Source organism: Microcaecilia unicolor, chromosome 1, assembly GCF_901765095.1.
Source record: "Microcaecilia unicolor chromosome 1, aMicUni1.1, whole genome shotgun sequence".
In the NCBI taxonomy this organism is placed as follows: domain Eukaryota; kingdom Metazoa; phylum Chordata; class Amphibia; order Gymnophiona; family Siphonopidae; genus Microcaecilia; species Microcaecilia unicolor.
Window position 1 is genome coordinate 693308213 of NC_044031.1, and position 14549 is coordinate 693322761.

Sequence of the window (14549 nt, forward strand, 5' to 3'; positions counted from 1 at the left end):
CTGCACTTTCCCCCTATGATCAATACTAATAACGCACCTACATTTGCATGTTATTAGCGTTGATCATTACGGAGTTCATTTCCCACGCTGTTCTGGCAGTATTTTTATGGCGCTGTTCAGAACAGCATGGGGAACTGATCATCTGGGCATGAATGTCCAAATTAGGTCATCACTTCACTTGTCTTGCATCACTGGTTCTTGTGGTGTGGAGCAGGGGCCTGTCTGGTCAAACCCGTTGCCATCTGGAAATAGACTGAGTGGAACTTGTAGCTAAGGTCAAAGCTCTTGCTTCTTCAGGGAGATATTCAGCCTGTAAAGCTACCAAAGCCGCCCAAGCTTTTGCTGATTCCTTAACTCGCGTAGTAGTCCCTCCAACTGTAAAAGCCAGGGCAAATGGATAAAGCCACCTATAATGATGTCCTGAGACACACAGCTAGCGGGTTATCCCTTACAGTTCCCTTCTTCTCTGAAGCGTCACTAGAGATAAATCTTGAAAGAGCTCAACAGATACACTGTTCCAGTGATAATCCTTCTGCTTCCCTGCAAATTGATAAATTTCTTCTTCGACGGCAAAGCTATTAAGGCATAGTACAATGTCCCGGGGCTTATTTTCAAGGGAATGACCCGATCTTCCATGTGGTCACTCAGTGAGAATCGGGGGGGGGGGGGGGGAGAGGGGTGTCTGCTTCTCCTGCCTGTAGGCCTTCGCAGCAAATCCAGGCACATTTCCTGCCCTATGCATTTAGCATCCTTAAAAGCATCTTCCTCCTGGATTCTGTGGATCCTTAAATTGCATCCATGAGAACAGTTCTCAAGGTCTTTGAGTTTCTCCCACAGTTCAAGCTCCGTTTTCTCCATTGTGCTTAGCTTTTGCTGAGTATTGTCCACCACTCCTTCTACTACCTCCATGCAGGATTCCACTTCATTTTGCCTTTTACTATGGTAAGTGAGGTCTTTTTTTAATCTCGGCAACAGTACTCCAAATATCAGCTCGGACAGAGCAAACTTCCTCCTGCAGACCCTCTAGTACAGCCAACAGTTCAGCCGATAGCACCGCTGACCATTCAGGGCTCACACCACTAGTACATGCACCATTCGGTGCCTCACTTGGACTAGGTCCCGCTACCATCGCCATTTTGGCCTCACTTCCTGGGCTCCCATATTAGATTTGCCACCTGTAAATTTATAGCTCTCCAACTTCTTCGGAGTAGTCATCGCACCTTCAAGGAGCAATTTTGGCACTTCCAACTCAAGACTTGTGTCAGTGGTGGGAATTATAGCATAACAATAGCGCAGCTCCTTTGGAGTTTCACCCCAGAGTGACCATCAACTCTGGTGACGTCCCTGAGACACACAGCATACATATAATTTGAAATGCCGTTAGCTCTGAACATTGGAGGGCTCTGTTTTTGCACTGTTCCTGAAGTATGGAGTGGGCGCAGTTCGCTTTAGTGCCAGAGTTTTGAGCATCAGCCCACAGGACATGAAAATACTGTGTCTGAATGCATCAGGTCTTGTGCTACAACTGAATGCAGTCTGAGGGAAATCCAAAATCCTACCCTCCCCTAATCGAGATTAGTACACACAGAGCAGTTAATTTAGATTAATAAGGGAAAGATTTAGTCTACGGAGCTTAACAAACTTCAGTTAACATACCTGCTAGTGAATTATTATTATTATTTGGTATATGCAACGAAATATTAATGCAGCCACCACATCTTCTAAAAGGGCCACACCTTTTCTCGGAGGCTCAGGCTACGTTTAAGAGGCGCTGCCCTTCAGCAGAGACGATTAATGCCTTTCTTGAGCTAACCTATGCCAGTGCCTGATGTATGTGGCACACCCCTTACACACTTCCTGAACATTGTTCTTACGCTACAGACCACTAATTCCGGTCCAGGATACTGTGCTCAATAGGATTTTGCCCCAAGTCCATGAATCAGGAGGTGATTCATCCATAGGAGTCTGCTCTGGTGGTGAGTAGGGCGAGGCTGTTTGCAGCCTCTTCCAGGATAACTCTGCAACATTTCAGCCATCCCTCTGGGACACACACTGCGGCGCAGGGCGTGTCCGCTAAAAGGAGGCGGGCATACTGGAGCCACGGGGGCGAATCGGGGTGGGGTTAAAGGCATGACTGGGCGGAGCCATGGTGCCTTTGGAAAGTTGCAGCGTGTCTGAGTACAAAAGCCACACCCAACGAGAAGATTCTTCTTACTGTCCTTCTCCCTCTCCCGGCTGAGGAGTCGTAGTCCAGTACCTGCCGCTCCTTCCTTGCTGCAGCGAAGCGCTGCCCACCCAGGTAAGCGCTGCTCTCCCCTGCCTGGCTCGCAGCATCTCTGGGACATGCCTGGCAGTAGGAAAAGCGAGTAAGGGGGAAGTAGCGAACACTACCGAGCGGCTACTTTTTGCGGCAAATCTTAAGGCTGGTCCTGATCTTTTCCTTCCAACTCTCTCAGCTTGGCATCTGTCTGTCATGTAAATGGCTTCAAAATTCACGCGTGCAATAATCGAACAGCTCTGTGTGCAGCTAAACGCACGTTGCTTATCCTCCTTTGGAAATGTCGTTCATGACTGGGTGTGATCGAGTAATGATTATATATGGTTACAGTATGTGAATAAAGTACTATCAAAAAGTGCATGAAAAAGAAGGCTAAAGAAAATGAGTTGTGCAAGTCGCTGTGCCTTCTCTGTGTGTTTTGAAAGGGGATCAAGGTGTTTTGCGGATCCGCTCAGTGTTTTGTATGTGTTCTTCATACCAAGAAAGAAACTGATGTTTTACTGTAAGTCAAGTGGGATGGCACACTATAAGGACTCGGCTTTGGTATTTAGTCTTAGCAAAAAAAAAAAAATTATGGGCCCGCAAACACTGTAGATTCAAATGTATTTAACTGAGTAATTTGGTATGCGTAAAATTATATTAGAAATAGGAGTGTTTAAAAAACAAAACAAAACACCTTCACCTCTTCATAGAGCAGCGAAGAGGACAGTGCATTAACGAATTAATGCTCAGAAACTAATAGTCTCAGCTTTGTTAAGCCAGTTAGCGGTTGAACTGTTTCAGCAACAGTTAAGTGTACTGTTAATCCGTCCTGTATTTTAATGGAAAATAAATTAATTTACACATGTGGCTTTTGGGGTGTGGTAGGGTTGTGCTGGAGACTTTCATCCAAGGCATGTACCTTTTTTTTTTTTTTTTTGCCTCTTTATTAATCTGGCCTTGATTTGCAGACTGCACATCACTTTTTCATAATAATGTATACTTTTTGTGTTTATTGCACAATAATTTTTACTGGGCTCCTCCCAGTTTTAAGGCAGCAGTATAGCTGGAGGCTTTTAATGTGACCTCCGATTCTCGTCTCCTTTGTTGGATTGTCTTTAGTCTTACTTCTTGATCTCTGTCTGTTTTGTCCTGACAAATTTTTCGTATATTTTTACATTTTCATATCTGTGTTGGGAGGCGGGAGGCGGGGGGCGGGGGGGGGGGGGGGGGGGGGAAATAAGGATTAAATCATTTTTGTACAGGAGGCCTAACCCTCCCACTTGGCCTGGATTACAATGATTTAATGTTCCAAATGGTGTTGATTTAACCCTTCATATAATACAAGAACTCAGCCTTGGCCACAAAGAGTAAGACTGGGCACTTACTCCTCAGCTCATGGCTCAGCTACTACTCTTGATCTTACTCAAAAAGGGAAATAGGTGTGCCCCTTTCATCATAGCCACACCCACACATTAAAAAAAAAAAAAAACCTCTTTCCCCTTTTTCTGTATTCTATTCAGTCTTCAGCTGCATGACCAAATGAATTCTGACCAGGATCAGCTCCACATTGACCTCAAGGTTTTTAGATGCATAATGGTAGAGCTGGTTACATTTTTTTTCTTCTCCAAAATCAAGAATTGGAACAAAAATAGGAAATCTCAATGATGCTATGAATACTCCTTTTTAAAAATAAAAAAAAAATTAGTTTTGTTCCTTTAAGGCCATGCTGGATTGTGCAACAACAGACTCTTCAGTGAGGCTGCCATGATTTTGCAACTCTGCAACTTTACTTTAAGAGTCTGCTTCTGGCACAGGATGGGTATCCCTTGCAATACCTTTCAATAAAATTGGGTGGCATTATGCATTTACTATCCTTTTTATCAACAGACTCTTTGTAAATTCAGGCCTAGATTTGTGGTTTGGGAGTGCTTATGTGAAAGGGAGTGTCCCCAGCCTGTCTGCAGAAAGTTTAGACGGAGGAGGCAGGATTAAAGCAAGTTCTTTGATTAAAGAGAACATGCTGACACATGTGTTCCATGAAAATTCCTATACTCACTGTATTGGTGTTGTCAAGACTGCGGGTGATAGAAGCATTTGACTCTCCTAGAGTCATAAGCTGTAACAGAACATTATTGCTGCTTCCAAAGCCAACATTTGCTTCACTATCCTGGCCTCTCTTGGTTAGAGTCCAGCTCTGTGGTTGGTTTCACTTGGACTCCCAGTTGCTAGGGGTTCTATTTTGATGCAGGTCCATAAACATTCCAGTCGTCATGTTTACTGAGTGGCTGAAAGCTGTAAAAGTTACCTTGGTTTATTTTCATATCTCTTTTATTTGATTTATAGACCTGATCTAGAAATAACCTTTGCTTAATGATTATACTTTATGAGAGAGCACTTTAATTTTTAGGAGGCACACAGTGCATTAATGAATGTCAACGTCCAGGACACTTTGTGTGTTGACAAAGCTGATTTAATGGCAGTGGAAGTTGGTACCTTACAAACAGATCTCAGACATGAAATGAATTTTCCAGTGCTGGTGTTGATAGTCTAGTACCAGGATTCTGTCAGGAAGATTTGAGGATGTTTGCTGTAGGGCAGTAAAAATTAGTTTGGCAAGGCTGACTCATTTTATTGACATTTTTCTGTATATCAAGGCTGACATTAAATGGGTGCAAACAAAGCAATTGCCCTGGTTCCCTGCACGTCTAACATTGGCCTCTCCGTGTGTACATTGCACCCCATAGTCCTTAATGCTGTTGCTGAAGCTTTTTGTACATATTTTGTAAGTCATTTACCCCTGCATATAGGCATGAAACAGATCCTCATTTTGTTACTAGCTTTATATTATGGCAGTGGTTGTGCTCTTTTGTTGGAGGAAACAATATCATGATTGCATTAATAGAGACCCTTTAGGTTTTCTGTGCACAGTCTGTCCCTGACAAAACTTTTTCACTGCAGCCACTCCCAAATTTTAAGTCTGAAGCAGTTAGTGGGTGATCTCAGCTCCTTCTCACTAAGCCTTTAATTATCATACAGAAGATCCTCCTACGTTTCGGGACTGGAATTTTCTCTCATTTCTCCACCCACATTTGGCTTCTGCTCCTGCTCGCTGTACTCTGGGATGGCAGGTACTGGTACAGAATTCCACTACTCTACTCCAGGACTTTTTAACCTGTTCTGCACCTCCTCTTCCTCCCTCCCCGCCCCCACCCCTACCATTTTACTTCCAAGAAAGAGTGCTCAAGGCAGAAAGCATAGGGAAGGAGGTTTCAGCTAGTTCAGCAGGCATGTAAAATATGCATGCTCACTGTGGTTTCTCTTCTCATTCTATGGAAGGTTTCCAGAGCAGGTGTTAACCTTCTCCTTAGCCACACCCATCATTTTATAACAGTGGTCTTCACTCATTTCTAAGTCGGGGCCACTTTGGATCCAAATGAGCTGAAGGAGAGCTGCCAAATATCTTCCCAAGTGAAGCTACAACACTGCTGACCAGTGTGTCTCAATTCCATCCACTCCATCAGCCTGGCTTCAAACATTTTATTGGGCCTATCCTCAAGATGGTGGTCATATCCAAATGCATTTTCTTAATCTATTGAAAAATGCCTTGTCCTTCAAGCCTGCAGCTCTCCCCCTCATCCTCCTTTCTGTCATGAACTTGGGTAGAGAGAAGCAGAAACAAAAGCCAGAATGTTGATGAGAGCTGTCCCAAAGGTCTCCAGGTGCTGCCATTGGCCCCCAGGACTTCCATTGAACACTGTTATAAAAAAAATCTCAGTACACTGAGGAGATGCTGTTCATCAGAACATGACCACATCTCACTGATACCTGCACGGTATGGATACAACACAAATGTCTGAAGACTGGGTTTGTGAAGGATTTTATGAAGAGAGAGGGTGTGCCAATATAGCTAAATGTTCACACCTTCCTATATAATAATTCTCACCTCCAACAGGATGTGTCTGGGACTGTGCCTGCCGTAAGTGGTCTGCTAGGCAGGCATTCAGTGACATCAGTGACAGACAATTTGGCAAAGCAAAACAAGCTGAGTGCTGGCCATTAGGACACAGGGTTGATAGGAGAGTTTTAAAAGACTGAAGGAACCGAAAGTGTTAAATGGGGGGAGGGGGGGGAGTTCTGAACGACTGAAAGACATGAACATTTGGGAAAGGAAAACAATCTGAATGCTGGCCATTAGGACACAGGGTAGATAGGAGAGTTTTAAAAGACTGAAGGAAATGAAAGTGTTCGGGGGGGGGGGGGGGGGGGCAAGTTCTGAATGAATGAAAGAAATGAAAATTTACGAGAGGAACACAATCTGAATGCCGGGCATTTGTGCACAGGGTAGATAGGACACATTTTTAAAAAAAATGAAGGACGTGAAAGTATTACATCTTGGGGGAGGGGTGAGGAGGAAAGCGGTGGGGTATCCGGATACTGGGCGTTAGGGCCACGGGGGTACGTAGACTTTTGAAAGCCCTAAGGAACCCAAAGTGTGGGAAGGAGGAGGAAAAGGAGGGGAGGGAACGGGGTGAGGGGCATTAGGAACAGGGGAGGGGGCCCTGTCACACACTGTCATTCTCACAAACACACTGTCACACAGACAGTCTCACTCTGTCACACACCCGCACATTCACGCTGGCTCTCTCTCTCTCAAACATACACACTCCCAGGAAAACCTTGCTAGCGCCCGTTTCATTCATTCCAGAAATGGGCCTTTTTTACTAGTTTATTATAAGTTATAACATTCCAAAATAAGCTATACTAAGAACCAAGAAGAAAAGACAGAGCAAAGGAAAACAGTCCAGCAAAGAAAACAAACGCAGTTTGATCTTGAAGCTTGCTACTACTGTGGCTTTAAAACAAGCTGTACGTATAGTGTGTATATAGTATGATATAAAATTACCTGTGTGGTATCATAGCTAATACTGGCCAATCGTATCCTTAAATATAACATAGAAAATAAAGACTGCAAGAATTCCCTGTTCTGTGTTTCTTTCATGTTTCTATGGTTGGCACAAATATCCATGCCTAGGTGCATACATATTTATATACCCAGTTACACCAGTATTCTCTAAAGGAACGTAGGTGTCCACTTTTCATTATAGAGTAGACTCCTTGCCAGGCGTCCTCTGGGCACCTAATTGCAGTGGCTGAGTTATAGATTCCCCCCCCCCCCCCCCTAGTGAAACTACTATGATATTTACACCTTCCCAACTGCAAAGGTATTAAATACAAGACCTCCTATGCTTCCAGTTTCTCCTTTTTGGGCAACCAGCTTTGGAACGCTCTGCCAAGATCCATCCGAACAATCAGCGACCATCTACCATTCAGAAAAATGTTGAAGACCCATCTCTTCAAGAAAGCTTACCCTAATGACCCAACTTAACTTTTTAAGCCCACCCACATGATTGCTGCCCCGACGATTATTATACCTTTGACCATGTCTCACAGTCTCCTTATGCTCATTCCTCAGTCTCTTCCTCTCCATCCTTCCTACTCCTTTACCCCTCCCAATCTAGTCTCCTTTTGCTCATCCTATCTTTGTTTACCTCCCCATGCTCAATTTACATATCCTCAAAACCTCACTACTACTATGTTTACGACAACTTGTAACATTCTCCTTCACGATTTTGTAATTCTATTTACTATGTAAGCCGCATTGAACCTGCTATGTGTGGGAAAGTGTGGGGTACAAATGTAATTAATAATAATAATATTTGGTCTGCCCAATTTCATTCTGGTGCATTCCTGTTTGATCTCTGGGTTGCCCACACGTTCCACAAATAGGGATCATCTGTGCATCCCTTGCTTTCTTGAATTCCATGCTTTTGACGAAAAGCAGGAGATGGTGGAGATAATTTTAAAGTCATCTCTATGTACAAAGTAATAGCACATAACTGTGTAGATCCCATATATGTTAAAATGATTTCAGAAAGCTGCTATTCACATGTGGAGATCTTTAGAATACAGAGATGTCAAGGGGTGTGGTTTGAGGAGGGCAAATACTATGGGAATACACATATATTGAAACATTTTTCACTATCTTCCACCAGCTCAGATGCATGCAGATTTCTAAAAATGGTTATTTTAGGCGGGGGATTAAGGGAGTTGTCACCATAAGAACATAAGATTAGCCAATCAACATATTATTCCTCAGTTAACCTCAGAATCTAGTTTGCATAACACATAATTGGGTTATATCCAATCAGCGCCTTTGCTCTTTTCCCTAGTACCTTTCCAACTCTGTATTCATGCTTCTGTCCACATGACCATATCTTTTCTCCATCCATTTTTCTGCTTCCTTTCCATCTCGCATTACACAAGCCAGCCACATCATATCTAAGTCTCTCTGGTTTGTTTTTAATAGATTGTAGTTTCCAGCTTGGTACAGTGGCCTCATATTTCATTCTCCAATGGTGATTTCTCTTTTTCCCTTTCTTCCTATCATTTTCAACTTCTCCCCTTCACTTCAGGACTTAGTGTTACTTATGAGTACTGTAACAGCCCCTATTCCCTAAGGCTATAGCAAGATCTTTGACCCAAACAACCAATCTAGTATGACTTGATCTCTCCCACTCCACATTTTTTTACAGCATTAAAGTGACATCCTGCCACCCCTCCTCATTTTATCTAGGCTTGGGACAAGCAACTAACCTCATTCTGAAGGAGCTCGGTTAGCAGGCAGATTTAATTTTACATTTATTTTCCTCTCAATATTAACTGCTAGGTGTGAGCCAGCCTCAAACTGGTGACCCTTGGGGGTTGAAAAAGCACCTGTCTCCCAGGAGGAGCTATTCTGCCTCTGTCAAGGAGTAATTCTCCTTAATCCCACATTTTATTTTTACCTAAAAAAAACCCAAAACAAACTACATAAGTATTGCCATACTGGGACAGATCAAAGGTCCATCAAGTCCAGCATCATGTTTCCAACAGTGGCCAATCTGGGTTACAAGTACCTGGCAAGATCCCAAAACAGTACAATACATTTTATGCTGCTTATTCTAGAAATAAGCATGGCACTTATACATATAAGCCTTGGGTGAATCTCTTCATAAAGGCGGTTAATAAATCCAAATAAATAAGTCCATTATACATATACCCCTAGATTTTGTATAGATTGCCCAAATTTGGGTGCAGATCCTAGATCTGTGTTCAAACTGGTTTGTTTATAGGCCATTAACAATCAATAATTGGTGTTAATTGGCACTCATTTGGGTTTACATGCGGTTCTGCCATGCCAAGGGGAGAGGCATGGGCAGGTCAGAAACTGAGAAATAAAGTGTGTTTTACAGAATAGGGTCATTTATATGCCCAAATGTCATTGCTTATTAGCATTTATACCAGGTTTCAGCAGGTGTAAGTGCAGCACCCAAAGTTGGGTGCTAAACTACTATTCTATAAAGGGTGCTCCGTGCACAGTGCCCTTTGCAGAATATTAGTTTAGCACAGATGTTCCTGGTGCCCATTTATAGAATTCTCCCCATAATTGCCAGCATTTATACGTGGAAGTTGCAAAATTGTCATGTCTACACCTAAGCACAGCCATTTCTACGTGGATGCTGCTGAGTTGAATCAGCTCTTTTTGTGCACGTGTATATTTACAAAATGGCTGCTTCCAGGCCGCATATCAGCAAATACATGTGTTCTGCTGTACGTTCTTATATGTATTTTACTAAAAACTCCACATTGATTAGAGCCTTTTGTAAAATACTGAAGTGGATGGCCCAGCTTGGACTTTCCAGTTCCTGCTTCAGTGTTCTATGCATGTGGCATGGAGCCTTCCTGCACAAGCCTTCCTGCACTCAAGCGCTGCCGCATCCTCCCCCTCCCACAGAAAGTTTGTGTCAGGGAATGGGACGCAGTAGATCTTGGGTGCGGGCCTGTGCTCAAGGCTACATGCTGAGTTAATTTTCCAGCAGCAGTGGAGGATGGAGGTAGTGTGGAATCAGCAGCAAGGGCATGTGAAAAAAGGAGATTTTCTGGACACAAGGAAGGAGCAGGGAAGAGGAGATGTGATTCTGGACACTCTTGGGAGAAGAGACTAGATGCTAGACTATGGTGGGTGGTAGTGAAGGGAAGGTGAGATGCTGGACTGCAGAGGGTTGTAGGCATAGAAGCCAACTTTTCAAAATTATTGGGGGTGCTAAGCCCAATGGAAATGACCTCTCCCTAGACACATACAAGGAATTTTCTCAATATTGGGGGTGCTCAAGCACCCACAGAGTCGGCTCCAATGGTTGTAGGGCTTTGAGCAACACATGGGAGGGCGCCCACAGCTGAAGGCTCATTAAGGATGTTTGATATCCTTTTGCTGGCCCCACCTATGTGTGGGGTGGGGGTGGGAGGAGGAATCAGACCCTAATCAAGGCTTCTTTTAATCAATTGGCCCATTCCACAGTCTTTGTACTGTTCTCCCTTGCCGTCTGTGCTAAGCTAATGATCAACATGTGCACTGCACTTCAGTATTAGACCTGTTAAAACACTGAGGGAAATTCAGAATCATCTAAGTGCAAAGTCCCCAAATACTTTGTAACCGTGCATCTTGTACATAATTCCCAAAGAGAAGTGCTGGCTTCCCCTCTTGAAAACTGACATGGATAAAAAAATGTTTGTGGACTCTACTTGTTTTTTCTGTGGCTGAAATTTCCGTGGAAACTAGACATGCATGCATTTTAGCACCCCTTTTGTAGATGGACCAGAAGAGGGCATTTTTCTGACTCTGTTTATCCAGGTAAATGGCTTTGACATTTGTCCTGTGAATTGTGGTGTATATGTGTGTGTGTGGAGCTTTTGAATATTATCTGAGACTAACCCCCCAAAAAAAAGGTCCTAAAAACCTGAGGGACACATTTACATAATGTTATAGTCCACTTTTATAGCAGCTTATGCAGCATGAGAACTTTTTGATGTGCACTTGTCAGATGAGACCCCTCCTAGCTGGGGGCAGTTTTCACATCCCGCCATATTTGAACTTTGTATGGCTACAGCACTTCACAAAGGCCTTGGTATGGTGCCAGTTTGATCTTATCCATTTTTAATAAGCTACTTGTGTCTCTAGAGGCCAAATAACTTGCTTACTAGTGATTAATTGGGTGTCATTTGTTTGGGAGGGAGTTGGAAAGAGATACATGATCTAAAGACATTCTTAATTCAAGATTAAGATTAAGGGTTAAGTGACTTGACTCTGGGCAAGTCACTTAACCCTCCATTGCCCCATGTAAGCCACATTGAGCCTGCCATGAGTGGGAAAGTACGGGGTATAAATGTAATTAAAAAAAAAAGATGTTTGCTACGTAAGTGTCTTTTTCTGGCCTTCTGTCCCTCCTGGGAGATGGGAGACAAATCCATGCTAGAGAAATTCTCTTGTTCCTTTTTTCTTTAGAAGCTTCTTGGTTACTGTTTAAAATTGTATTTATTTTCAGTTTCTTGTTATGATCATATAATTGTAACATTGTAAACCGCATATCAAAAATTCAATAAAATTTATATACTATAAATTTGTTTCTTTGTACTGAAATCTGCGCTTCACCTTATTGTGGACTACTCACCTAATTTCTTTTAATGTAGTTTTTCCCCCCTCTTTTTTTAATCTCTTATTCAGTTGTATCAGTGTGCTAAATTGGTGCATTTCTTGATTCTCTATTGTAGAATTGAAATGACTTTAAAATTTTAAATAAATAAAAATTGTAAACTATTGAAATGAGGGTCAAATTTGTTTCCGGTGGATGAAAAGTGTTCTGAATACATACATACGCATGTTTTGGCCTCATTTGTTTAAATGCACTTTAATTATTGTACATGGATCTTAAAGAAAAGGTGTGGCCTTGCTTTATTGCAATAACCCTTATTTTCAGATCTCCTGAGGTTATGCTGCATACTGTATTGATATGTTATAGGTGCCAGTGTGTGTGATGTCTGAAGTTGTGCTGTGGATTAACACTGCAAGACTGATTCACTTAATTTCACAGTGATGAGACAGCTAAATGGGAGGAGCTTTCTAAAGCTTCAAATGCCCATATCGCTTGAGGCTCTGGGATCTGTTTAATTGCTAACTAAATTGTCTTTTTATTTTGCTGCTGTATAAGATTCATGAGTCTGGTATATTCTCTAACCATTTGTTTCAAAATGGTTTAATCCTAGAACTGCTGCCAATGTTGGCAATCACTCCTAGCTATAGGTGGACCAAAATTTAATTGGCTATGTGTTGGCTAAGTATGTGGGTATGTTTTGTATTTGCGTAGTTTTTTTTTAACCATTATTCAAAGACTCCCAGTAGCTTCTGTTTGAAAATTATAGAGGTATAATGATGGCTGGGGTCAAGTCAGCAGCACTGTTCTGTTTGAACTAGGGTGTCGGGGAAAACCTTTTATGTGTATTATTGAAAATTGAATTGTGCAATTGCTTTTTCTCCCTTGAGGCTTAGATATGGCCCCAGGAATGCCCACTTCTAGCAACAGCTAACTATAGCCAAGTTAAATTATGTGCAATATATATAGTTGCTTTTCCCATGGCAAAATTTCAACGCCAGGCATCTAGGCACCTGAATCGTAAATAAATCTCTTTTTGAAAGTAGTCCTCACAATTAGAGGAAATGAGGGTTATGATGCAAACAGGCCTTCTATTTATTACACTTACTGTAAACCATTGTCCCATTTCATTGCTGTGCAAGGAGGCTGCGAACCATTCCCTGGATTATGAAACAACATTCCAAATGTAGACAATATGAAATGCTTAAAATTCTACCAGCTGAATGTAATTGATGAAAACACATGAACTACCCTAACCCATTATAATACTTCAATTGCAATGATCTGGATTTGATCTAGGAAGCATTTATTTTGAAAATCTTACACTCTGACTCTAGGACAATTCGGACTTAAGGATAGAGCAAAATCTGAGAGAGGGGATATCTGCTTCCAAAAGCTAGTAAGGAAATGACATTACACTATTACACTAGTCTAAGGTGTCTGTCCTCTTTTGTTCACCTTCATTTCCATGTTTTTGAAGTGGGATAGCATGGCACACTGCTTTATTTTTAGTACCTTAGAGTAGGGGCACACCCAGCCAGTTGGGTTTTCAGGATATTCACAATGAATATACATGAGAGAGATTTGTATACCAAGGAAGCAGCACATACGTGCATGTTCATTGTGGGTATCCTGAAAGCCTGACTGGCTGGTAATACCTTGAAGACTGGGATGAGAAGCACTGCCTTAGAGAAACTGGTTCTTCTCTCTCACTGCCGGGTACAGTGGATGTAGCTGCACCTCATCTGCAAAACCGCTAGTTGTCCTCCTTCACTGCAGGGACTTCCGTTTTTGGACAAAGTGTGTGCATTGTTTCCTCACACCTAGAGGTTTTCATTTCTTTGGGAGACTAGTCTCTCCCTTGTTCTCTTATTAAAATGCAGCTCCTACCAGAGCAGGCTTAACCACTGGACGAGGTGAGGCCCTGGCCCAGGGTGCCAAAATACCCAGCCTCTGACTTCACTTAGTCTAAGCCTTTTCTTCTCCTCTCCTCCTACCGCAGTCCAGGGTCTCCTCTTCGGGTACTTCTCCCTCATCTCTCTCCCCTGCGGTCCTGTAAAATTTCTGTTGTCAGCAGCAGCAGTGTGACAGGCTGCCTTTGGCTAGCCCCTGAGTTTGGCTCTGCCATTTCTCGGCCACAAGAAATTGCATCAGAGAATGCAGGACATGGCAGAGGGAAGACCCAGTGGCTGGTCGAAGGCAGCCTGTCATGTTGCTGCTGCTGCCAGACCATCAGGGAGGGTATGCCTGAAGCTATGCGATAGGTGGGGGTACCCCCTCCCCCCCCCAAAAAAAAACCTCAAGGGCAGGGATTTCAGAAATGCTGTGCGATTGCAGGAGTTTTGCAGCTTAATTCCTGACTAAAGATTTTATTTCAAATGAATGCACATCCTTAACCATTGATACCTATTAGTTTTAATGTACATATAAATGTAGGAAACAGAGTAAAATGTACTTAATTTCAAATACAACTTCAAAAAGTTTGTTTTATCTACAATTCAATTTGAAAATCTATATGTCAGCATGTAAATAGAAATATTTCTAGCTTTGTGCTCCTTCCCCTCACTATACTGTACTGGTTTTCCTCCACTTTCATCTTGCCTCTTTTCTGCTTCTCCTTTCTCTTCCATCTTTATTGCTCTACTCCTTCACTACCCTCTCATCACCTTTCACGTATTCATTCTAGTCTCCTTTTCCTCATCTCTCCTTAGTCCTTACTTAAAGGGCAACCCCTCCCCCCATTTTCTTCTGGCCCCTGACCT

The 14549-nt window shown here is 42.6% G+C and overlaps 1 protein-coding gene across 1 annotated transcript in view; it reads left to right on the forward strand.

Moving 5' to 3' along the window:
- Nucleotides 1–2190: 2190 nt before the first annotated feature.
- Nucleotides 2191–14549, forward strand: part of ANXA2 (annexin A2) — an 81596-nt gene continuing 69237 nt past the window's right edge. Inside the window, exon 1 of the mRNA XM_030188451.1 lies at nt 2191–2299. The gene's annotated coding sequence lies outside the window, so the exon portion shown is untranslated. The remainder of the gene's footprint in view (nt 2300–14549) is intronic.